The sequence below is a fragment of the Rutilus rutilus genome (assembly GCF_951802725.1).
Source record: "Rutilus rutilus genome assembly, chromosome: 21".
NCBI lineage: Eukaryota > Metazoa > Chordata > Actinopteri > Cypriniformes > Leuciscidae > Rutilus > Rutilus rutilus.
Genome location: NC_140226.1, coordinates 18,061,401 through 18,087,508, shown reverse-complemented (window position 1 = coordinate 18,087,508; position 26,108 = coordinate 18,061,401). Strand labels below are relative to the sequence as shown.

Here is a 26,108-nt window from a genome sequence, read left to right as displayed (position 1 = left end):
ACAACACTCAGTGTGAGTTTCTAAGCTACAGTATTTTCTTTTTCTTTAATGGAATTGAAAATGCCTTTGGTTATGGTCGGTAGTTTTAGATTTACCCCTGGTTTTACAGACAGGGCTTACATTAAGCCAGGAGTAGGCCTTAGTTTGCTTTAACGTGCCTTAGAAAATACATTACTGGTGCGCATCTTGAGACAAAACAATAACACTGACTTAAGATATGTCAGTTCAAGTTGCTTTCAGTTAAGACAGCTCAAACATGCATTTTAGTCTGGGACTAGGCTCACATTCTCATGATAATTTGTGGATCAATCTTTCAATCAAGCCGAGATTAAACAGATATTTTTTTTTCTTTTTAAAGCACAGTAAACTGTTACTGAAGACGACAGATTAACTATTTTGCTTTTGTGTTCCTGGTATCAATACTAGAGTATTGTCAATCTATAACTAGAGCTAAATCTGCTATTACTATTACCTAACATTATTACATGGCTTTCTGGAATACTGCGGTTAAATATTTTTCTGTTTTGACCTCAAAACTGTGTAATTGACAGTTGTCACAAGCCACTTAACTGGTATAGCTTATGAAAATGATTATTACTTAAAGAACTAGGCTAAATCCTTGGAGAAATAACCACTGTGAAGAGTCTGAAAGAGATACCAGGAGAGACAGTGGGAAAAATGAAAGGAAAATCTCAATCGGGGCAATAACATGAACAATGGCACTTCTTTCTCGACTTAAACTATTCCAATAAAATGTATTGCTAGGTTGAACTGGCATGATTTATACTAAGTTTAAAACTAAAGCATATAAGTTCGGTACTTATTTTCATTTATATGGTTGAATTCTATAATATTTAGTCTAAACAAATTAAAAATAAAACATTAGGCTACTACTTAAGTTAATTTATTACATTATATACGTACAGTATATAATAGAACATTAAAATGTGCAGTATGCTGTATGAACAGATATACATTTTTTATATTTACTAAAGATTACATTAAACAAATTTAAGATTACATATTAGTGTTTTAAAATAATAATTTAAAAGTTAGATGATGCTCTAAATGGAAAATAAAAGTAAGTGAGAAATTTTGAACAACTGAATCTAATATCCACCGATACCAATAAAAAAATACAAATGAAAAACATACAGTCAGCTACCAATGAGACACCAATATATCATTCATCCTTAACTTTTTTTTTTAATTGAAGATTTTTTATCTTTTTTAATTTGTTTTTGTTAAAAAAAGGCATGTGAATGACAATAGATGACAAGAAAATTCAACTTTAAATTTGCATGTGCATGTCATACTGTAGTTTAGAGCTGCACTAATTCTGTATAAATTAAGAATCACAATTTTTTATTTATTTTTATCAAATAGAGATCACGATTCTGCCACAATTCTGAACAGACAACTAAACAAAACAACATGTAGCCTAATTTACTAAAGGATCTGACAAAATGTTAATTGCTGCAGTCTATTTAAAATATTTAATTAATTTGAATTAATTGTTTAAAAAAATAGCTTTGAATGAATAATTCAATAACTCACTCATAAAGACTTCACTTGTTTCATTACTGGATGAATAAGCATTTTTCAATAAATGAATACTGTGAATAAATGAATAAACGAATAAGTGAAACGCGAATAAATGAAACGTGACTAAATGAATAAACAAATCTTTTGAATGAATGAATGATTCAATGACAAATACATTTTTAAAAGTACTGTCTATGGCGTAACTTCACTTAGTAAAGCGCCAAGTAACTTTCAAAAGGTGATTTGCTCTATTTTGATCACTTTCGTACACATCAAGCGTAGCGTCAGTTCTGGCAGGTCATGTTAGTCAAACTCGCATCAGCTGACTCACAGCTGATCCACGCCTACCTATAGGAATACGACGCCTATCACTGTATACATATATAAGCTCCTTCATTATTATCAGCAGCTGTCGCGTTTCTCAGGAGCTAATTACCCTCCTCCATCCCCAGCTCCTCCTCTCATCAGTCAGGATTTGGCATTCTGATTCCTCTTGAATCAGAATAAATTCTCAAATAATTTTGTACTTTAAAATCTTGAATTAATGATATCTGCAATACATTCATGTTGGTTCTGTTCTGTTTACCCTAATGGGGATTATTGCTGCTCTCTCTGCTCTTATCCATGCTAGGCTGCGTGGATGCGCAGGGAGTTCTTGCCCATAACAGAACCATACCGCCATCCAAACTGTATGCTAATTGTCCGATTTGAATGTTCCGGTGTGATTTTGTCAAAGGTAGACAGGCAAATCGTTGTCATTTAGGAATGAGATTGCGTGGGTGTTTGAATGGAGATCACAGTCTTTTAACGTTTAAACGTTTAGCTCTACTGTAGTTTATTAGTAGTGTCTGCTGCACAGACAATTCAACCTCTCTCTATTCACCCAAGGACAACAAAGTCCCAGACAGAAGGAAAGAGACTAAGAATACTAATTCCTCACAGTGAGAAAACAATTACAATTGGGTTGTAAAACAGAGAGAAGTTGCAGCATCTGTTTGTGTGTGTTCATAACAGCTATGTACAGTTTTGCTGTTTCTTTTATTAGGTTCTCATCCCACTTAGTTTGCAAGCCTGTACAACATTTGATTGGATTAAGGAAGTTTTCATAGCAATAGTCTGTATTATTAATAGTCAGTAGATTAATAGTCAATAATATAGTATTTATAGAATATAGTATGGAAACTAACACATGGGTCTCATCCCTCTGTAGAAGGAACTTGTTTTGTTATCTCAAGCAAGTAATTCATTCACTTCAGTACATTTAAAGTTGCTATCAGATGCACTATACAAATGAAAAAAATGTACCTCCTTCCAGCATTACTCAACTGCGCTTTTAGCTTAAAATAAGCCTTGGCAAGTGGTGTCAAATTGCCAGGAGTTTAGCGCTCACAAACACACACACACACACACCCCACGCACAAACTTGATAGGTTGTTCAAAAGATATCCTCAGCATCCAAGCAATTAGTGCTCATTGTTTCCATAGCAACCCAAAAGACCAGTGGGAAGGAGTCAAAACTTGGACCTTAATTGCGATTTTCCCCTTCCTCCCCTGTACATTCCCTCACTATGCATTAGGGATTAAATCTTGCTCATTTTTACAAGGAGTGATTTGCAAGTCGCCAATAGTTTCCACTGAGTTGTTCAAGCGAAACCATGATTAGCCATTTTAGATGTATTTGATTGAAAAAGGACAAAAACCATATTAAGTCTAATAGTCCAGGTATAAGACTGAGCTTTATAGTAGTGGCTTGCATCTATGGATGCTATATAGACCTTATTACCACAAGGTCAATCACATAATTGAGATTTAATCATTGACTACAGTAAGTCACTCACAGCTAACTCGCAATTATAGTTAATTAACTGGCATTAAATGTAATTATGTGTACTGTAAAAAAGTATGTAATGCTTAAGGCAAGACATACAAGAAATAAGTACAATTGTGCATCTAAAACTTCAAATTACAACTCTGTGGTCTTTGTTAATTCAAGGATCAAATCTTAGCAAGTCAACAAACACATCTGATCATGCATATTTTAATCATCTTTTCAAATGTGTCATTATAGAAACATCTGTTATTCTCTTAATCACATTGCATTTAATAAACACAAAGACAGGAATAGCATTATAATTAACTCACCAAATGGTCAGAATCAGTGAAGCGGATGCAAGCTTCATCAGGCCAGATCCAGAGGGCAGTTTATGAACCTCATCATCCACATAGCTGGAAAAAAAATTGCATATGAATGCAGGGAAATTGTGGCGATGCTGTTTGCATGATTGTGTTTGATTGCCATTTTTGATAAGGGTTCAGAAAATACGATCCAATCTCTATAATACTAGCACCTAAAGCCTGGAAGTTAGCTTGAGGGAAGAATCAAAATTCACACACACACAAAACCCACTTGGTTTATCAACCTTGGAGCGGCACACACACACAGAAAAACACATTAACCTGTTTTCATTATCTGCAGACACACAAACACACACATACACATCACCATCATATCCCTGTCAGTCCCGTGGGAGGTGAAATTTGATATGATGGAGGTTAAGCAGTGAGTTAAGGCCTGGTCACTCTTGCACTTTTCAGATTCCTATGACTGTCTGACTGGGTCAAGTCCATGGCCGTCACCAAGGAGACAGCCTCTGAGGATCTTCCTATAGAGATTTTGTTCAGCTTCAGTATTCACCATGGTTCTGTTAATGAATTCAGAATGTAAAACCCATGAAATAAGATTCCACAAGCCTTTGTGCTTGGTTACATTAGGGCTGGACTGACAATATCCATTAATCGTTTTTAATCAATAATCTTTCTTTTCTTTTTTCTACCGTTTTCATTACTCGTAGCGTACCTGCCATCTAATAATCACAATATGCTTTGTTACTTTTGATAAGAAAAGTCCTAGCTTTCAAAATGTCAATTTTATCATGAAATTCAATTGGCACTCTTTAATGTGATGTGACATATCACTGTAGTGCCTCATTTCAAGTGGAGAGGCACCGTGGAAAGCACATGAACTTATCATCAGTTCCTCTTTACTACTAGATATTCTATAAAATAGACGTGAATGAACATAAGGTATGTTAAAAAAAAACAGTAAAACTTAGTGAAATGTATCATGTTTCATGTAATAGCCTCAAGCTGTGTTTGGGCAATTCCAGCGTTATGGATGTGACATTTGCAGTCAAAACTTGAAATATAAATATAAATCTTTAATACCAATATATTGAAACGTCTGTTCATATGTCCATACTCCCTTAATAAAGGAGTCCAGACATTAGAAAAATATCAGTTTACACATGCGTTTTATATTTACTATGAGGGAAATACCCATGCGTTACGGACGTGACACACAAAATCTAACTTTTAGGTGGCAAAATATTTTTTAGTAATTCTATAAATTACACTGTGCAAACCAAAAGTAATACTACCCACCGGATGAAGAAGGGTTGGCTCTTCACAGAACATAAAATATTCATTTTATAAAAAAAATTCGTGTTCGCATTTATAAGGAAAAAACAATGTTACGGACGTGACAGTTCTCCGTTACGGACGTGACAGTTCTCCGTTACGGACGTGACCGCTCTGAAAGCGGTACTAAAAGACTGCTTTAAAACTTTAAAACAAACAGGCATTTAAAACACCAAATATTAAGGATTGGCATTTCAAGCAAAATAATATTCGATGATTGTTCGAAAATCGTAACTCTCCCCCACATGCTTCAAGCATGGAAAAACATCAATAGAACAGTGTGTGAACAACGTGTCAAGTAAGGTTGCAATTACCTCAGGTAGGCAATGCTATTGGAGCAAAACTGCAGGAAAGTTGAGAGAGATTTTTTTTTCCTTCATAAAAATTGACTTACTGTGGCTGATCCAAAAGAATCCAAATCAAGATCTGTGTTAAAATCAAGATCTGTCTTAATGCCCAGGGCTAACTGTCATGGTTTTGAGATTTTGAACTTAGTAAAACAGATTAAAAGTAGTGTGTCATTTTATCACCACTAGGGTCACAAAAATGATATACCAATTCGCTTTCGTATACTCTGTTCTAAAACTAGGCAGGTATAAATACCAATAAATTATAAAATGTTAGCATTTTTGTATTCTATAGGATAAACACAATTTGTGCACTATTAAGTGTTACATTTTTGTTTTAAAATACATATTTAATTGAGCCTACATAAAAAATGTAATATTAACCCAAAAAAACATGCTCTGATTTACCCTTAAAAAATCCACCAGAAATAGCAGACCATTAGCCTGACGTCGTCATACTCAGATTCTAGTCAGAATGTGAGTCTGATACTGCTCCATAGAAATTTGATTATGGGGTGTGTCTCAACCGAACCAGGAAAAAAAAAACCTCTGCACTCAATTGGATAGACCTACAACCAATCAGAGCAACGGAGTAAATGACGCATGTTCTTCATTCATATTTTCAACCAACAAAATGTCGCGGCTTCTACAAGCATTTAATAAATAAAAATAAATAAATAAAAAAAAATGTCGCGGCTCTCTGTTCCTCTTTTAAAATGAATGCGCTGCCGATATCTTCTATAACAGACGCGATGGCGGAATCTACACATGATGTTTCATAAACAAAGTTCGGGAGGAGCACGTACAAATAATCAATCCAATATCAACTTGTCATCAAACAATACCATGTCTAACGTTACCCTATATCAGCATGAGGAAGCATATTCACTCTGTCAACTTACCTAACACTCCTTGACAGTTTTTCAGCATCCCTCCACCACCCCGAATCCTCACTCTTGTCTTGTTCTCTCACAACCAGGAATACGGGGGAGTATGGCTACCGAGCCCACAGCCCTCTCCTCGGACAGCACGTCATAAACGCATTTATTCTATCGACTTATTTGTGTGAACTCTTATATACGCATTTATTCTATTTGACTTATTTGTAAATGTGAGCTCGTGAAATCTCAATTCTCCAGCAGCAGTCGTCTTTGTTGTAAACTAATTCAAATCAAGCGCTCTTTGGTGACGTGGATGATTACGTTACCGTTGCTCATCTGTCCATCATCGTATAAAGCCCGCCCTGACAATTTGATTGGTCCGAACAATTTTTGTTCGGGCATAATAGCTCCTCAACGGAGCGAGTCCAGACCGAACTTCCCGACCAAAAAATGTTGTGGGCGGGGTTCGGGCTGGCACCCAGGCTAGCAGACCATCCTAGTGACTTTGAGATTCTTATTTTAACATATTATGATTTAGGACACACTTCATTTAATTCCAGGTAGTATTAAGGGTAGATATTTGGGATGAAGGGATTGTTTTCAAACAGGTCTCCTGAACAACTGGTCAGTAAACAGTCCAGCCCCAAATACCAGTCATTTGTTGAGCCAACATTGAGTGGTTATCATGGCCCTGTTAGCCCCCTCTGGCTGTAACTACACCATCTGGCTTCAGGAAGTATGTTTCTCCCTTGGCAAGTATTGATTTCAGAGAGTGCAGAACATTTTTTGTATGTTGCAAACAACATTTAAAATGAAAAATATTTCATTAATGTAGATATTTTACCAGTGCCCAATTCTATATATAGGCTTCTTAAAGTGTCTTTTATAAGCATTAACCCTTTTCGGGGAAATCAACTTAAAAGTGACTTACATACAGTTTAGCTGTCTAATATTACGCAAGGACAGGAGATTATAACCAGAGGTGTAAAGTCCAGGGGTCAGAAAGTAAAAGTCCTGCCATATGTTTATTCCACCCATGAGCTCAGCCAGCTGATCTCCTGGCTGAAAAACTGTGCTAATTAGCAAATCCAGGTGATTGAAACAAAATACTGAGGAGGACTTTTACTTTCTGAACCTGGACGTTACACCTCTGATTATAACATCCAAAAAAATTACACATTTCACCTCTAAGTCATGTATTAGACTCAATGGAGAAAGAGGATTTTAGATTATTTAGTCTGTGGAAAAGTCCAAGCCAGGAAAGCTGGTGAATCACCACTGAAGTATAGTGAAAATGTACTGGAAGAAACCCCCAGTCTATCCACTTACTAAATGGTATGTATAGTTTAAAGGTGTCATGAATTGAGAAATAAAATTTTCCTTTTGACATATAAGAGGTCATTATACTATAAGAATATACTGTAAGTTTCAGAACTGAAAACTTCCTTGTTAGTCCAAAAACAGCTTTTATTGAAACTAAGCCCAGAGAACGACTTGTTTTGGATTGTGCCTATTTATGAAATCATGGATGAAAATAGTGAAATAACACCTCTGCAGAAGATCAACACCTACATAATCATCGCTACCACTGTAGCCCCGCCCAGTGATTCGCCCATGACAAGTAGAAGGTAAATAACATACGTGACACTTACACTGGATTGAGCAACTAAGCGATAAACATTCCTTTGAAAAGTCAGAGACAAAAAAACAAAAAAGAGTTTCTGTGCCTTCTATATTGGATCCGACAGGAAGAGTGCAACACACTTAGGCCTATGTGAGTAAAAACGTTTTTACTGTGTCATTATTGCTTTGTTACAGATCATTCGATATGTACGGATTATGTGTGCGTGTCTAACCAAAATCTAGCCTGGTTGACACTAGACCCTTCTCAGTTGTAACTGAGAGTGGGTCTGGGGAATGTTCATTCACAAACCATTTCCAAAGGGGTGTCACCAACGGATGTCGCTCAAATGTCTCTGGGAACAATTGGATAAACCTAAAACCAATCAGAGCGATCGTCATCGTGTAAAGCCCGCCTCAACGTTTGTGACTGGTGCCTCGATTTAGAAAAATTGGAAATGGGCTTGAATGGGCTCTTGTCTTGACCAGACGGACTTGCAGAGCAAATCTCAAATTTGCCCGGAAGTTCGTCAGGGTTTTCCCAGGCTAACCAAAATCACCAGTGACCTGTGATATGTAATGGTACAGTTAGATGTTCTTTGTCTCAAAATCATATGCTGTTTGTGTCAGTAAATCAAACCAGTGACTAAACGGTCAACTTGACAATGTTTCTCTTAGGATGAAAATAATCATTTTACACAATTATTTAAACTGTGATTAAATTATATAGAAAGCCATCAAAGAACGCTCCCATTACAATCTCTGGAGCTGTCAATCAAACAGCACAAGTTTATCAGTGACTGAGTTCTGGACTTTCGCAAAAACTCCAGTTATAATCAACAAATCTCTTATTTTGCACTGTTAGTTATGATGCAAGCATTCGTGAGAGTGCCGAAATTGAGTTGCAATGACGAGATCACTGCATTCATGCGCTAAACATCTGTGATTCATGCCACAATCTAAATATAATGCTATAATCAACACTTTCACGATTGGTTAACATTGAGAGCTGTAATAGTAAAAACATGCTAATAGTTTTCGAGAGAGTTCCACATGTAATACAGAGGTATTTCATATGCAATGATGTTAGCCAATCACAGCAGTGGGCGTTTACACTCTGAAGTCTCACAGCAGACACGCCCCTTTAAACAGAGCGTTGGAATTAGAAGGCTAAAATCAGGCTTGGAAAATATTTATTTATTTCTAAATTATGACCATATTTGATGTAAAAATTATACTAACATTATAAGTGAACCCCAGGAAACATTATTAAATAATAAAATAATGCAGTTCATGACCCCTTTAATATATTTTCCCCACTATAGCTTTCATAAGGATCGAGGAGTTCATTCAAAACATTAAGTATGCAAAAATATCTTAAAAAAATATTTGAAGATTATACTTACACTACCATTAAAAAGTTTGAGGTCAGAATGATTTTTGTTGTTCTGTTAATTTTGTTGATGAATAATTTTCATCACAGTTTTCTTCAATGATATTTTTTCACTGACGAAAACAAGACAATAACTAAATAAAAACTCGTTTTTTAATTACAAAAACTATAATGAACCTTTTCACCAATGAATGAGAACGAGATTAAAATGTTAGGGAGGGATGATTTGGGAAGAGATTTAGGCAAGTTTATTTATATAGCACATTTCATACACTATGGCAATTCAAAGTGCTTTACATAGAAAGGAATAAAAAATAAAAGCAAGGAAAATTAAAACAGTTATTCAAAATGCAGAGAGAGAGAGAGAGAGAGAGAGAGAGAGAGAGAGAGAGAGAGAGAGAGAGAGAGAGAGAGAGAGAGAGAGAGAAATTCAAAAGCAGTGGCCATTAGACTGGCTCCTGAAGGATGCATTATTACTAAAACCACTGTGTATATTCTGTGTGCGTGGGAAAAGTGTAGGCGGATGTGTGCGAGTGCATATGTTAATTAACACACACTTTAATCACTTAATCAAACAGGAAAATTAAAATCCCAATTTGCAAATAATTGCATCTGCTGCAGCATGTCAGCAATGACGTTTCAAGTGATGACATGCACTCGCTGAATCTTATGACAGTAGCTGAAGCCACTACATATGAACCATGTGCACCAGCTGATGTGGCTGCTAAAATAACTGTCACTCAAAGCACAGAGCGTTTATTCATAGTTTTGAATAATATAACATCATCCGATGATATCATCTGAATATGACCAGTGACTCATATTCAGATATTCAGTCAGAAAAAGCCATTTAGGGTCTGCAGTGATGGAAATTTAGGCATAAATTACTTGATTAACCCTATAAAGCCTACTGTATCATATTTGATTCACAAATTTATAAGGCCTCTAAATTATCACCATGATTAAAACTTTGCTGCACAACCTTGTACACAATCTAGGCTACTACATGCCATCTATTGTCTGATTGATAGTTATAAAAATGTTTTAACTTTTAGTATAATTCTAAAACAGTCTCCCTTCAGGTACTGTATAGGCTATGTGTCTTTTTGCTGTAAAATTTGCACCTGGGGTCTCATTTATAAAACTGTGCATATGAATCGTTACTAAAAGTGCGCCTGAAAGCCAAAAATGGCGTACGCCAAGAAATATTCAGATTTATAAAACCTGCGCAAAATTCCCTTTATATAACTCAGTCAGTGGAAGATTGTGCGTACATCAGTGTCTCCTCCCCGAAATAACCATTTATGGAGCTTACAATGCCTTGCTTTACTACGCATATCCTGATCGCATATGCATAATCATCCACGTGATAACATGTTTAATGGTACAAGACATTAGGAAAATATGAGATACGAATGTGCCGTCACATTACATTGCTAAAAATCATTTAGTAGCCTATCCTTGCCTTGTTTTTGAATGAATAAATAAAAATAGTATAAAACACTTCAGACATTTTTTTTCTCAATGTTTTCCACTGGCCAAATAGTATTTTTAATACATTTATATTTTTGTTTTGGAAACATATAGGCCTTATTGTGCATTATTGATCATTATATTCATATTTTTGTTTTGTTCTGCTATTATTATGACATGAGCTAAGCAATCTTCGCTGTAGTTAAAACAATAACACACAGCACGGCACAGGAAAAGTGTTTAAAAGCATCGCATCCACTACAAATATTTATATTTATTAGAATATTTTAAAAAGTTGTAACTTCTCGGTATTGATTTCTTGTAATTTAAGCGCTTAACATTAAATCTAAATGTATCAGATGTAAAACATAGTTTAAATCCTTCTTTTATTTATTTAAACTGTTATTGTTAACATGCACTGTATTTATGAATAGGACTCATAACAAGGATTTAAAATGCTCAGTTCCCACGCTAAGGTTCTGAATGAGCTTTTATAAAACAAACTTAACGGGAGAATGTGCGCACCTGTAAGTAAACTCTGAGCCATGCGTACGCACATTTTGGAGACAAAGCAGTTTGGCGACACCGATGGTGAGCTGAGGGAATGATGGCAGATGAAGGAAATGAGACACGTTTATAATGAGACCCAAGATCTCAATCCAAAACTTCTCAATCCAAACCTTTGGGTGGAACGGGAGATTTGCATCATGGATGTGCAGACGACAAATCTGCAGCAACTGCGTGATGCTATGTCAATATGGACCAAAATCTCTGATGAATGTTTCCATCACCTTGTTGAATCTATGATATGAAGAATTAAGGCAAATCTGAAGGCAAAAGGTGGTCCAACCCAGTACTAGCAAGTTGTAGTGGCTCTGTGTGTATATATATACACAACTCCGACAGGTTTGTTTTTACGACAGAATGATGACTTTACTTCTTGAAATACTGACCATTTCCTATTTAAACTATATCTAATAATTACCCTTTCTTTCATTTTCTATCAGAAAGAAACAGGCTTCCATGGTAACTGGACCGTTGAAGGATGTTTTACCACTCACTATGAGTTACTTCATCAGTGATGAAATCCTAAATTCTACTAATCAAGACCATACCATGAGAATAAAACATAGTTATTTCCCAGACCATTACAATGTCATTACCTTTTATCCACTTTTCCCCTGTGCACCATGATGCTCTGTGTGAATGGGATTATTCCTTTCCATTATAAATTAGTGCATTATTAATAGATATTGTAAATTAAATCGGGAGGGCAGACCACAAATGTGCAATATATTTTTTATACTGTTAAAGCGAAATACAAAGGAAAAGATAAAATAATCAAGAGGAAAAGAATGCAGCGACTAATAAAGAGCTCTCGTCATTGATGTTCTTGTGATCCCATGTCACATTAAAACACCAAGCGATACGTTATTCTCTTGAAGTTGGTACATTAAAATATCAAAATATTCCAAAATACATAAATATTCTCTTGAATATTCTCTAGCACAACCTTATAACTTGGAATTATTCGTGGAAAAAAAAGTTGCCCTAAGCGGAAGGGCCTCCCATAATTCAAAACGCAGTATGCTCGTCAGGAAAAAGGTGGATAAGATCTATTTTGTTGTTTGGCACGATCTTATTCAAATCTATATGGCGAGTTCGAACAAAAGGTCTGAATCACTCTTTCACTTCATGTTGAAATTCACAACCCTTAAATGTCAGAGCCGAAGAAAGAAGCCAGGAATTATCTAGCCGCCCACTAAAATCAATTAACCCCAGTCCCCTCACAATGCCCAGGTGCAATTCCCATCATTCTCAGATTAATGCTTGCCCATCAATTAAAGACACATCACTTATCGTGGGCAGCACAGGAACGTCAGAGCAGTACAACAATTTAAGAAGACCTGTTGCATTGCTGAAGATAAAAGGTGATCAATCTGCTTCCTGAATAACAGTTGGATGCTCTTTCTTATAAATATCACCAGGCCCCCATGGGACATCGGGACTTGTGTTTATGTGTTTGTGACCTTCAGCATGAAAATGATCGAGACAGGTCTTCGGATAAAGCAAGAATGTGCCGTGTCAAATGTTGGAAACATCAAAACCATTCAGACAGTCATTGTTTCTCAGGGTCTGTAAAAGAATATTTGCATTTGTGAAAAATATCAAGCATTCAGGCAGCATATCAAGGAAATATTACCCCACAATAGGTGTACATTGGATAAAGAGTCTGCTAACTGACAAAAATCAGAGGACAGATCTAGACAAGGCTAGTTCTCTGTTTAAATAAAAAATAATCTATGGTTCAATACAGTAAAAAAAAAAACACATTGATTGAATCATGGTTGCTCCAGGAGAGTAATTTTCCTGCACAGTTTAGTTCCAACTAATTAAACTCACTTGAACCAATTAACTAAGTTTTTGGGTTTACTTTTTTCCCCCCACAGCACGGTTGGAACTGAACTCCACAGGAAGATGTAGGAATGAGTAAAACCTTAATTAAATCCTTATGACTCAGAACAACAGACTGACTCTTGCAGTTTGCAAGGTCACCAATGACAAGGTGAAAAATATCTTCAAGTTACAAAGGGAAAAACACTATGTCCTTTTCTTAATTTCCTTTGTCCAACGTTTCTTTAAACGCTTCCACTTGGCCTTGGAAAGATAACAGCCAACCCCTTTTTTGTATGACTCATGGTACTATTACTCAGAACTGAAAACATAGCAGTAAATTGAATAATGGTCAATTAGACGGGTGCTTCTAAACACTGGAAACAGAAAAAAAAATGAAAAAATTCAAATGAACAGCAGATGGGCCTTTTTGAGATGAAATGCTCTCTTTGGTGTTCAGATTGTTAAGAAATATGAATTATGTGGTTTTGGTAAATAATTTTTGGGGGGGGGGATTAAAATGAATCAGCGATTACATCTCATGACTGAAAAACCAATCATCAGGTTTAGTCAGTGGGTTAGTCAGTTGCTGTTAAAAGTTTAAAGCTTAGTGAGAAATTGAGAGGTACAGAACGGAGCGGGAGGTAGGTATGTACGGACAGTTGCTAAGGTAACAATATTTAAAACAGACAGCAAACCTTTCATAGTTATTTTATTTTTATTTAAAATACAGACTTAGCTTTTTTTTAAGGAAGAGTTACTTATTTCTTTATTTTGAAAATCCAATGTGAAATTTGCATATTCCTTAATATGCTTAATATAAATTTTATTAAAATAAACATGAGAAGTATTACCTATAAAACATTTGTCATTACCAAACTATTGTAGGTTTAAAAATTCAGGTTATGAATGGTATAAAGTCTCCATGGCCTGCTTAGTAAACAAATGCTTAATTACATTGATTAGTTCATTAATATATGCAGTGTCTTATTTCCAGAGAGGTTCATTTTAATTTTGCAAAGCCTCTCAGAAAATGAGAATGGAACAGGTTAATTAAACTGATGCTCTGGGCTTGAACTCAGAAATGAAGTCGTACCTCAGCTCAACCACAGCAGACTGCACATTTGCTCAAACTCAGATGAAGGTTAGTTATTGAGTCCTCAGTTCTTTCTTTATCCTGCTGTCTCACACTCCTTTAACTAAATGGAAAAAAAGTCTAGTCTACATTGGCTACATTTACATGCAACCAAATAATCTGACTGTAATCAGATGGACGACTCAATCGGACTGAAAAGCCTTCATGAAAACACCTTAAATTGAGGTCAATCCAAATTACATTTTGATCGGATTGGAAGGGGTGGTTTATTCCTTTTCTAATCCGATTGAGAAGACATGAAAACACTAGATCAGATTGAAAACCGAAACTGGAAAGGACTGCAGAGCTGCCAACTCTTACGCATTCACCGTGAGACTCACGCAATTGACACTTTTCACAGGCTCTCACGCCACAGAACCATTTTCTCACGCACAAAAAATAAATAAATAAATAAATTCGCGAAGCAAAGAGGACACGGAGACCGACAGACTAGACAGAGCAGGTTACTTATGATATATATATATATATATATATACACATATATATATATATATATATATATATACACACATATATATATATATATATATATATATATATATATATATATATATATATATATATATACACATATATATATATATATATATATACACACATATATATATATATATATATATATATATATATATATATATATATATATATATATATATCAGATTCTGTCAATTTTATTACGAAATTCAAACGATAAATACCGTTTTGACGCTTGTAAATGTGGCGTGACAGATCCCTAGCAGCACGTGAACCGATCATCTCTACTAGCAAATAGTAAATAAACAGGAATGAACAATGTTGAAAGATATAGTACAACTTACCGAAATGTATATTCCTCATACATATCGATCAATCAGTGTTTTTCGACCACGGAAAGGGGTCAATAAAACAGCTGGAGAACAATTGTGTCACATAACATTTACCTCAGGAAAGCCAATTAATGACCATAATATGTAGCACGTTAGTTGGCTAGAAAAAAAAGAGCTATAGAGAGTATTTTGCTAAATATGTGTACAATATTACATATTTATTATATTTTTACTTGTATCATTAAATAAAGTGATATATCACTTATATCATTATCATTATATTTAATTTGAGTTATTTTTAACCTACATAATACTACCAGCTGATAGGGCTCTCTGTATATCAAGTCAAGTCAAGTCAACCTTTATTTATATAGCACATTTAAAAACAACAGAGGTTGACCCAAAGTGCTTTACAGATTTAAGAAATAAAATGAACATTTGATTGACATCATAACATTCATCAATTAAAACATTCTATCAATATCAAAATACACAATTCATTCACTGTATATGTACAGCATTAGGTGAGGGTTTTTTTTCTTGAGAAAAATGAATGCCTATCTTGTGTACCTAATATTTATGCAAATGAGTCAATATTAAATCAAATCACAAGAATTTAATTGAATTGAAATCGTGAAATTTGTGTCAAGCAATAATAAAAAAAAACTAGCTTACCAGAAATTGTATCACTAAACCTAATAAAATTCAGTTTAGTTACTAAAATGTTTTGACAATCACAATACACTTATTGTGATGCAAGATTTTTATTTTTTTTACATGTCCACAACCCCCCTTCCAAAATTCTCACTCCAAGCTACACTCAAAAGTTGGCAGCTATGGACTGCGCATGTACAGCGACGTAGAAATGGTGTACGACGTGCAGAACGAGCTGCAGTTGTTGTTAAATAAAATGTTAGAAATGACTGTCGTGTCACTATAAACTTTTCCTACCACTCATCGTCTGTGAAGTGGAGCACTTCAGTCTTCACTTCATACTCTCATCCACAGACACTTACTTTGGGCGCGGGAAGGGATTATTTTACTGATCGATAAATAAGCAGCAGAGCACCATGGTTCATATGCTCATCGTCTCCTAATCAGGACCTGAAATAGAAAAATATTCAGTCTGCTCTTTGAAACAAGGGAAACAAGCAATGTATGAGAATAGTATGTGCTAATTCTTGTTAGAAGCTTCTGTCATATAAACGCACACATCAACCTGATCACTTTATTTAGCGTTCATGTAAACACTACTATCGGATTCATCAGTCGGAATGAATTCATTTTCGATTCTCGTTTTGGAGATCAGTAGTTATTGACTCTGCAAGTTGGCAACTTCTGCGCACTGTGCGCCTCAGGATGCGCTGACCACGCTCTGTGATTTTAAGTGGCCTACCACATCGTGGTTGAGTTGCTGTTGTTCCCAATTGCTTACACTTTGTTATAATACAGTTGACCGTGGAATATTTAGTAGTGAGGAAATTTCACGAATGGTGACAATTTCAGGTGGCAAAATCGAGTGCTCAACTTTAATCGAGGAATCGTTACTTAAATTCACGAAGCTCTTGAGAGTGACCCATTCTTTCACAAATTGTAGAAGCAGTCTGCAGGCCTGGGTGCTTGATTTTATACACCTGTGGCCATGGAAGTGATTGAAACACCTGAATTCAATGATTTGGAGGGGTGTCCCAATACTTTTGGCAATATAGTGTATCTGTCTTAGCGAACTCGTATTCACGTAAACATTGTCGGTTATATCTTAAGTGACCGTAAACTGTTGGAGCTAAAAATCTGATGCAAAACATTAGATTAGATTAGGTCTTTATATAATAAACCTGCTGCTGTCTGTCAGTAATGTTAATTGAGCAACAAATAAAAAGAGTGAATCACTCACTGCTCTTGACTAAACAAATTTTGTAGCTTTAATAATAATCAATTTATTTGTAATATACTCAGTGTTTCCCTTAGCATTGTTTTGCAACCCCCGCCCCCTGAAAGAATGACAAAAATATATTCCCCCAAAAAATTTGAAAAACGGATGCGCATGTCATAACTTAACCATGTAATAACTTTAGCGGGTATGATTTTTGCGATGCAGAAAACATCTAAAGTGGAATTTCACGGAGTTAGAAATTTTTTTTATCGCAATATAGACAAGTGTGTGTATATATAAACCACAAAAAGGCTATTTAAATACGAATCCTGCACGTTCAATTAATAAACGAATTGAAGGAAAATAAGCATCGTGATCACTGATCTATATAGTGACTTAATTCTAATCATTCTATATAGATCGTGATCCATCGAGAACTGAACAAAAGTACAGACTATTTAAAAATATGCAGCTATACATATGTGGATATTTAGATAATTTGCAGCTAAGAGCCTTTAACTAAACTTGAAATATTTTACAAAGATTGTATACAAAAATAAAATTGCATAAAGCCAAACAAGCCCTTATAATAGCTTTTTTATAAGTAGTATGAGGTGTTCTCAAGTATTAAATAAATATTACTAAAAGAAGATGTTCTCAGAAGTGTATCAGGTTTGATAAAGCCTTACTGTGTAATTTTCAATTGCTGTCTGATTTATCTTATGGACGATAATGACAAGAACTGTCTGCAAAAGTCTAATACCAAGAAGTTAAAATATGTTGTCATGCTCTCAGATGCAGTCAGCCTGAAGAGGGAATTCAGGGGTTATGGCAAAGATTAAATTCCAAGAAGACGGTGATGAATGACTAATAGTTTATCACAGGCTACATGTGTAGGCAGACATGCTAACGCCCAAGCATCATTACAAGTGTGTGTGCAAGAATCAGAAATATATTCTAGACTTTCTCTCTCTCTCTCTCGCTCTTCCTGTGCGCATATGTGGGCGTTTGTTGAGAGAGCGGTGTGGTCTTTTGTGCCCGCCGTGTCTTTAAAAAGATTACTCTTTCCACACTCTCCCCCACCCACCCCTTTTTTCTTTTTCTTTTTTGGTTTAAAGTTTTATTTTGTTGTAATATTAGCTAAGAAACTTATTCCTTAATTGGGCATCAAAACTAGTGCAAATGCTCTAGATTCGCTCATTGGGCAGGTATTTTTTCATGTAGGTCTAACATTAGTTTTCAGGTACAGAATTTGAATAATCAAATATAAAATAACATAGCATATTTGACTGTATAAACTAAAGATTAAAGTTACAAAAGCTATTGAGTGATTTCCTTGTCTTTTGATGTTTGATTAACATTAAAATCACAGACAGAAATATTAGGCTGCTGTCACTTTAACCCTCTGGGGTCTGAGGTGTTTTCTGGGCCCTGGAAGTGTTCTGACATGCGCTGACATTTGTTCTTATTTCTGTTACTTGTGACATTTTTATGGCTAAAATCTGATTACAGTGTATTTAGCACAAACTCTGCATATATCAGCAGCATGTATGTAAAAGTTTGTAGTTTTGAGATAATGACATTTATGCATGGTTTGTGAAAAAAACAAAAACAATTGTCACTGAAAAAAGGCCATGAAACCCATACTGATTATTTCTTCACACGAATTTTGAAAATTGTATCACATAGCCTAGAATATTTGCTTCAAAACTATGTGAAAATCATCCTGACAACTCATTCCGATAAAACAATATATTGATTTTAAATTTATAAGACATGTTTTGTGTAAGAAAGCTTTATGCGAGGAGGTGTGAACACATCATTAATATTGATGGCTTTCACACCTGAGAAAGACAAAGACCCTCCCCTAATGGCCCTATCAGGTGCTATCAGGCCCTATCATTCTGAGCAACCTTGCACAAAGAATGAGGAGATTTAAAAATAGAATGGCTTTTTGATTGCTTGGATTTATTTACAACACAACATAATCCAAAGATACACAACAAATGACAAAAAAAGCACATTATTTAACACACTGATCTAAAGACAGAGACTTGAACAGTCACACACCTTTGTGCCATTCCTGAAACGAACATACCTGTCATTTCCAAGGTGTTTGATTTTTCACTTTACCATGTTCATGTACAGAGACTCATGTGAATGTTGAAGTCAGCAGGACTCATCAGTGGCATCTAGTCCCTGTATAAAAAAATAAAAATAAACACCTGTGAACATGCTGATATCAAGAGAAACTATAGGGATGCACGATTTTGGGAATACATTTTTTATTTGAAAATTATATTGATTATCATATGTCACTTCAAATGTTTCCATTCGTTATGACGTATTGAAATGAGATTGGAGTAAAATCATGAAGCCTAATGTTTAGTGCGTTTTGCTTTTCAAATGCACAGCGCTTTATTTACTGAAGCGATCGAGCCGCTCCAAACTATGAAACATTATTGTTACCATATACATACCTACGTTTGAGCAGATATCCACAAACAGAGTATTTAACAGTGAACACGGGTCTAAACATTATAATATTCAGCATATATCTAGCAACAGTTCAACTGCAATGTGAAGTTTATGCAACAATAACATTAATACTTCTTCGCTGATTTTCCCTTTTGTTGTCGCATGTTTTCCCCACGAGCTCCCCCTACAGCTGTGGTGGGCGTATATTTCACAACATGGTCGTAAAAAACTCACTTGCGGCGGCGGCCTCCTCCCCCTCTCTACCGCTGCTCATGTGCGTTTGTTTTGATCGGAGAAAGCCAACTGTATTGTGTCGAGCTATGTCTACCGAGGTGGGTAATCTGGTAATACATGTATCATACATGCGTGTGTGTTTATGTCGAATTGCCGTAAAGCAATTCGTGTTTCGCGCTCGTTCTCGTTTCTCACGAGACTTCCAATTTCTATCTTGCCGGGACGGTAGTCCCCAAGTGCAAGGTTGGTTTTCCGCCTGGGAACGCTGGGGGGAGCGGGGAAAGTCACCAATATCACCAGAACAGGTTGTTTAACCATCCAAATGATTTCTAGACAGTTTTATTAAGTTAAAAAAGTTACCAAGTTCTGCTTTAACTAATATAATTCAGAATAAATTTCTTACCTTACATCTTTTTTGTCTTCAAATCGCGTTCTTCTTCTGAGGTAAATCCAATGTAAGCTGACTAAGCTCACAGCATGTCACAGTGTGTCCAAACTCTACGAAAAGCAGCGACTGATGAAGTTTGGTGCTTTGTTTTTGAGGTAATGAGCACGTTCGCGTTTCTTAACATGGAGATTTGCATGTCAATCTCTTTTGTGCGCGTGGGCGTGGTCAAATTAAAAATAATGAGAAAGGGTTTGAGAAACTGGACATCTTGTTGGTTTTATACAAATTACTTAGAGAATATTTGTTTTCATTTTGAATCCGATCATTTAAAAGTGCACACTTAAATGTTTATAAAGATATATGGCTCATAAATGTGTGACAACAAGCATTCGCTGAGTTTTGTTTCAGTTTATAGACGTGCTCAAGAAAAAAAAAAAAGTTCACAGAGACGGGAGAGGCAGAAAGCACACCCTGTTTATTTTCTTTATTTTACAAAAGCACAATGTTTTGTTATGATTGTAAGTGGGCACATACAAAAGTAGACATCTCACAGATAATTTTTTCATATTTCTTTTTTCTGTATGACCATAAATGACGGAGTAATTTAAGTTTATTGTGCTACTATGTGAAGAAAATCCAGCAAAACGCGCCGGGGCTTTTGCCGACCCCAGAGGGTTAAGACATAATGCATGGATCCAGTACACTGATACTGATACACATGCGTTGTCTTTCTCGACTGTTTACATTCACTTAAGACATAGGCTAACTATGTCTAATAACTTTCCAAGACGAGCATGTTGACAATGTTTGCGTGAATTTGTCCGTTCAAGCGCAAGACTTGAAAGAGAACTCAATATTTGCGTGCTGTCTGATACGCAGCTTTCCGCATGCGTGCTTCAGATGAGTGCAACACAAATCTTCTCACAGCACGCGAGGTCTCTTTCGCGTATTTTTGCTCTTGAATGTTTAAATTGCCAAGGCTTAAATGAGTTTAGTTTAAACACAGATAGCAACGTGCTGTTTCAGTCTCAACAGTGCTCGTGCGCTATCAACACCCGGGTGATGATGATGGCGACTGGTCATATTAGAGCATACAGCACTCGCATTGAACAAAGTTTACAAAGAGGGTTTTTAAAAAAATAAATGTATCATCGTTGTTTTAGCGTATTAGGGAGCCAGAATGTGTATCCATCGACAGAAATCTACATTAGCGGAACTCTGTCTGTTTTACACGGTGTTATTTTCAACAAATCTATATCTGCAGCAGATGAGATTAACCGTGGTGCAAGTGCGTGGGTGGAGAACGATACGGTTTGATTTTTTACCGATAACTGTTACACCCCTACTACAGATACAATGAGTTTTTTTGGGTGTGGAAAGTCTGGTCACTTGATGCGTGGCAGGGCAAATTTGAGAGCAGTAGCACCAGTGCCACTAAGTTTTACAGATTGTGGCATCACTACCTGATTTGGTAGCGCTGGGGGGATTTTTAAATCACAAGTTAATTTAATCATAAAATTACTATTGTTTTGCATTAATAAGTGCACTAACAAATAATATTAGGCCTACATGTTAGTTTATTGGAAATTTGATAGTAAAGCACTGAGCTTGAATTGAGATGCAGATAAAATAACCTTTATTAACAACAGTAACGTGCAAAAACCACATTTTTATAGAGAACATTTAAATATTCTACACTTATTAAATGTACCATTGCTGTTTTATAGTATCATACTGAACTGACCGACAGCTTCAGTGATTATAAGAGGAGCGCTCTTTACTTCAGTAGCAGTTTTTAATAATAAATATTAAAGCCACAGATGAGAATCTTGCACTGGCCAGTGTAGCATCATGCAAAAATAAAGGTTTACAGTAAAGGACGCGACTTTTAATACGTTATTCGTAGTGACCCATGATATATTTATTTAGTGTCTATCCTAGAATGGGCAGTTTGTGACTTTGCGTGATAAACAACAAAGTAGCACTGATATTATAAAACATTCAGTGGCACATGCCAATCAAATACAGACGTGACACAAATAACATGCTTGAAAAAGAAATATTACTGACTTTAATGCATTTAATTGTTATTTAAAATATCACTAAATTAGGCTATTTATTTAGGATTTTGTGTCACAATTACGTCAGTATAGTTGCTTGATTAATCTGTCAGTCACTACTGGAGGTGTCACACCATACGGTGACATGTTCCGCGACTCGGTGTCAGTCAGGTGTCATGTCAGAGTGCCAATAAACATAGACTTCAGTGCATCCGATGCCATGTCATGTTAATGTTAATACTGCCTCTCCTTTACTTTCACAATCTGAAGAAAAGGTTCTTGTTTTCTGTGTAATTCAGTCACAATTTAAAGAAAAGTTTTCTTTTCATGAGACTTTGTTACTTCCTACTTTTTTCCATATTAGGGAGTGGAAGGGGCTAATAAGTCAAGTTATCCTCTGCCACAATCTACTAGTTATAGTAGTAACTATGTATTTTTTTAATAAAAGTGTTGGTTTGCGAAAAGTTTTAGTTTTTCTACATCTTTTTCTATAACTTGTTTGTTCATCCTGGTTTCCACGTCAGCACTGTTTGATCTGATATCTGCGATTTATAACAGAGAATTTTGTACCTAATTTGAATGCTTCCCCCAAGATCTCTCTGCTATGTTGTTAATTCTGCTGCGAATTCAAACGCTATCTCACTGGATCTACCAGTGCTGTGTAGTATTTGTGTCGCTTGCTTGAGATCGGCCCACGATTACCAGCTCACACTGCTCTGTCTATTAGGCTATTGCTCTAAGCTGATAAACGGCAGCGCTGCTCAAACCAGTAGCACGGTTTCGTTTTACTTTCATTTAGTTTGCCGTTTGATGTTTCTCATAGACAACATAAAAGCCAGCTCTTATCATTTGGGCAACGTGGTGGTGGTGACATCAGTTCGACCTCTAACTAAATTTAGTCGCACCGAAAAGAGGTTGGAGAGATTGATGAAAGTAACAACACTGATTGTGGAGAAGCACTAGTTAACACACAAACGAGTTTGAGTCAGCTTTCTGATCCTGAAGATGTGATTCAAAACGATAACATGTTAATGGACATGGATCGGGTTGTTTTCAAAAAGACATATTAAAAAAAGACATATTATTGAAACAGGCCAGAAAGAATCAGGAAGAGAAGAAAAAGGTAGACAACTAAAGTAGTGAGAGCGAGTGCTCTGATTCCAATGTGTCTTTTTTTTTCTCAGTCCAGTTGGTCTAGTTGGACTATGGAAGAGATAAAACATTTTTGAAGTTGTCTAAAAATATGAGGAGTGCAAATTGGAGAATATTTTCCAGATCTCAGAAGACTTCTTGAAAGTGTTCAATAAGTGAAGTTTAAAGAAAATCATCATAAAAATGTAGTAATAATGATGAAATGGTTTAGTCTTTATGTCCTTTATCTGAGTCATAATACTTCACTCAGTGGAGGTGTTGCAGTTTTGTTAAATAAAAATGTTTTACTCCTTTTACAGTAGAAGAGATTGTAAAAGGTAGATCTTTAAATATTAAGGCTCAATTTGAAGATCATGTCTGCTTTTGTTTGTAAAAAAAATTAAAAAGTTTTACCTATATATTATATATACAGTGAGGAAAATAAGTATTTGAACACCCTGCTATTTTGCAAGTTCTCCCACTTAGAAATCATGGAGGGGTCTGAAATTGTCATCGTAAGTGCATGTCCACTGTGAGAGACATAATCTAAAAAAAAAGAAATCCAGAAATCACAATGTATGATTTTTTTAACTATTTATTTGTATGATACAGCTGCAAATAAGTATTTGAACACCTGAGAAAATCAATGTTAATATTTGGTACAGTAGCCTTTGTTTGCAATTACAGAGGTCAAACGTTTCCTGTAGTTTTTCACCAGGTTTGCACACACTGCAGGAGGGATTTTGGCGGGAATTTTTGGAGATTGACAGTCATGTTTAGCTTCTTCCATTTTCTAATGATTGCTCCAACAGTGGACCTTTTTTCACCAAGCTGCTTGGCAATTTCCCCGTAGCCCTTTCCAGCCTTGTGGAGGTGTACAATTTTGTCTCTAGTGTCTTTGGACAGCTCTTTGGTCTTGGCCATGTTAGTAGTTGGATTCTTACTGATTGTATGGGGTGGACAGGTGTCTTTATGCAGCTAACGACCTCAAACAGGTACATCTAATTTAGGATAATAAATGGAGTGGAGATGGACATTTTAAAGGCAGACTAACAGGTCTTTGAGGGTCAGAATTCTAGCTGATAGACAGGTGTTCAAATACTTATTTGTAGCTGTATCATACAAATAAATTGTTAAAAAATCATATATTGTGATTTCTGATTTTTTTTTATTTAGATTATGTCTCTCACAGTGGACATGCACCTACAATGACAATTTCAGACCCCTCCATGATTTCCAAGTGGGAGAACTTGCAAAACAGCAGGGTGTTCAAATACTTATTTTCCTCACTGTATATATATAGGGGTTATTTAAAAATAAATTCTTCCGGAGGTCCATGCCACCTATATATATATATATATGTGTGGCATGCACCTCCGGAAGAAATTATTTTTAAATAACCCCTTAAACCATGACTTCTGGCAAGTTTTGTGGATAGAAATGGACAATAATATTCAGCTTCTGGCACATAGTCTTTAAAACTATCTATCCAGATGACAAATAATCTGACATACTGTATCTTCACTCTGACATATGTTTAGGCTTTAAAAAACATCTTGATGTTGTTGAGGCAATGTTGTTCAGACTTTCACAGTTTAGTCACTCTATTGAGTCAACTATTGAGTATGAGTAATTATCTACTACTCATTTTAAAGGACAAGTTCGGTATTTTACACTTAAAGCCCTGTTTACAGATCGTTTCTGATGAAATAGAACAGTTAAGATTAAAATTTGGACACATGCTGCTGTCCCGAGAATTTTAGGTTTCTTTCGCTTTCCCCCCACCTCCAGAATGGCTGCATATGTGCACTGGAACAATCCTTCCTAAAACGCATTAAACTTTCGTTTACAAAGACGTGAAACTCACCGAGTGGTCAGGGGTGTTCACTGATATGCTCACGCAAAAATCGCTGCAAAAGATGCTTTCCAACAGGTTTTATCGTAGTTTTTGTCCAACTCCATTGACTTGTGCTGTGAGGTACGGTGATACTCCGCCGGAAGTGGGGTTGTTTGGATTTTTGTGTGAGCATATCAGTGAACACCCCTGACCACTCGGTGAGTTTCACGTCTTTGTAAACGAAAGTTTAATGCGTTTTAGGAAGGATTGTTCCAGTGCACATATGCAGCCATTCTGGAGGTGGGGGGAAAGCGAAAGAAACCTAAAATTCTCGGGACAGCAGCATGTGTCCAAATTTTTATCTTAACCGTTCTATTTCATCAGAAACGATCTGTAAACAGGGCTTTAAGTGTAAAATACCGAACTTGTCCTTTAAAGCATTTCATTATGTTTGTAATTCCCAATGACTCTTTGCATTAAATTCAAACAACAGATGTCCTTAACGATCCCCAATCACTATAGGCCTACATTATGAAATCATCAAGATCTGCTTATGTCTTTAAGCATTAAGTAAATATTTACAGGAATGCAAAGACCAGCTCTTCTTTATACATCAAAATACTCTGTCTGAAGTAGTTGTTGGTCATGATGCAGTTTTATTAATCAAATGTGGATTCTAATTACTAATATGTGATGTCTTTGATGATCTCCCTTTTTGAAAGTGCAGCTTTTAGATGAGATCTGTTTATGTCCTGAGATACTTAACACAAATCAGTTCATGTAATCATTCCGATTTAAGCTGCATGTACCAAAAATATGGATGGGTGGATGGATTTAATCATACTAACTATTGTAAATTTGACAAATGGATCCTCTAATTGCCATTATATTGGAAATCTTTGTTCAGGAATGAAGTGTTTGAGTTTATCTTAATTCTTGACTTAAGATTGGAAAAAGTTATATTTCTAAGTTCTATTACCATGAGGGGCTTTTGCACCGGAAGAACCTTTTTATA

General features: G+C 35.7%; 1 long non-coding RNA gene across 1 annotated transcript in view; it reads right to left on the bottom strand.

The window, feature by feature from the left end:
• The window catches only part of LOC311280547, a 43,517-nt gene that overhangs the window by 8,688 nt on the left and 8,721 nt on the right, over positions 1–26,108 (bottom strand). The window contains exon 2 of the long non-coding RNA XR_014625697.1: positions 3,688–3,771. This is a non-coding gene — a long non-coding RNA (uncharacterized lncRNA). The remainder of the gene's footprint in view (positions 1–3,687; positions 3,772–26,108) is intronic.